At 33.8% G+C, this 1,824-nt stretch overlaps 1 long non-coding RNA gene across 1 annotated transcript; it reads right to left on the minus strand.

The window, feature by feature from the left end:
* Positions 1 to 21: 21 nt before the first annotated feature.
* LOC123177619 (uncharacterized) lies at positions 22 to 1,778 on the minus strand. Its single transcript, XR_006489024.1, has 2 exons — positions 1,301 to 1,778; positions 22 to 1,012 (listed from the first exon to the last, which is right to left on the minus strand). It is a non-coding gene; the product is annotated as an uncharacterized lncRNA (long non-coding RNA).
* Between the last annotated feature and the right edge of the window lie 46 nt (positions 1,779 to 1,824).

The raw sequence follows: 1,824 nt of genomic DNA on the forward strand, positions 1-1,824 counted from the left end.
AAAAAAAAATCTTAGAATTGATGGTCTTACGCATAGCTATTTTATTACTCTGATTGTTTAGAACAAAGAAACATCGCTATCAATAGCTTCCATCAACCATGGAGTTACAAATTCACATACATCGGATACAATTCCATCAAATTTACATACATGAATCAAAAGAGAATGAAAACAGAGGTGCAACATCTAAAATCACTAGTGCATCAACTAAATATTCACAGCGTGAGACCTCTTTTCATAATGTTTGGTTACAGCTTAAGTTGCAAGCTTCTCTTCAAGGTTACCCTGCAGTGGACATAAATGAACTTGTACAAAAGTGCAAGTGTCTCGCATAAAAAAAGGTGCAAGTGTCAACACTTTGATACAAAAAGGTGACAACAAACAGGAACAATATCTATAAGATATAATAAGCATAATCGATCTGATATCTCAGTTTCTCGCAATAACAGTGGCATATATACACAACTTGTTTTTGTCACAGCAAAGTTACCCAATTTTACAGCTATATGGAAAAAATAATGGAGTAATTTGTGATAGAATCATATCTCAGATTTATACAAACCATGCAACTGAAAAAATCCATTCAAATGACAACCTAACCACATGCTTCTGGATTAGGTAGAAATATTTATCACCTAACAGTCTGGATTGATGAGATATTAGAGGCTTCTTGCAAGTCAGGCTCAAATCACAGTACCAATGTCAATACTCTTAAGTGCAAGTGCTCAATGATGCATCACCACAAAATTGTATAGTAAGAAAATAACAAGGAGTTAAGTGTAACCATTTCAGATGTTTGAGAAAAATGGGCAGAGTCATCATCATCTCCATAACAGTAAAAACCAAAGGATTATGCAATTATTCAATAATGTAACAGCAGGGAACAGTACCTCTTTATTCAGAAGAATAAGTAGAATTTCTTGCCTTTATTGATAACCTTAACGTCCTGCTGCAGCCTCCTTGTTGTGCTGATCCTATTCCGTGTAATTTCCATGCAACGGATCATTGGTCCCTAAATCATAACATAATGAAAGAGAATGAAACCAAAAGGATCATTGGTGAGACAATAATACATTTTTATAGTACTGCATGGTGAGACAATAAAGGGTCCCAAAGAAATAGAAAGGGGTAGTTTGCAGATTAAACCAATATAGCAGCTACTGGCTCAATAATGTTGATCTGAGGATGTTGGGCACACTGAACACAGCACGGTATGTTTTAATATACACAAGGCAACTTGATTTGATAATTATTAATGATACAAGTTTGGAGTCCAGGGTGAAAGCAAAAGTAAAAATACCTTGATTAGAACAAAAGCTCTTGCATCTCTCGTAGATCTCGAATCTTGAATTTTGCTCCTACTGAAGATGGATTGCAAACTAAAAAAATCAGACCTCAAATAGGTGTTGACCAATATTTAATTTATAGGTTGATGTGCATACAACAACAAAATATGGAAGGGAATAGTACCACTTCATTTGGAAGAATATTATTCAATTTCTTACATTGAGTGATAACGTGTGATGTTTGTTCAATTCTTATTAAATCAAAAAATAATGAAAGAGATTAAATCAAAGGGTATGGACAAACAAATTAGAGAGCAAAACTGTTACATACTCGATAGTGAGACAATAAAAAAATCATAAGGAAATAGAATGGAAAGTAACATTAGGAGTTTATGACTGAACAAATGTAGCAGCTATTGGCTCAAAACAGACCAGATGATCTTGAGCATACTAGACATCGAATTTTATTGTAATATATAGGAGAAAACATGCCATACAATTATTCATGATAAATTTTGGAAGGGTGAAAGCACAAGTA

This window comes from Triticum aestivum, unplaced genomic scaffold, assembly GCF_018294505.1.
Source record: "Triticum aestivum cultivar Chinese Spring unplaced genomic scaffold, IWGSC CS RefSeq v2.1 scaffold80558, whole genome shotgun sequence".
Classification (NCBI taxonomy): Eukaryota; Viridiplantae; Streptophyta; class Magnoliopsida; order Poales; family Poaceae; genus Triticum; species Triticum aestivum.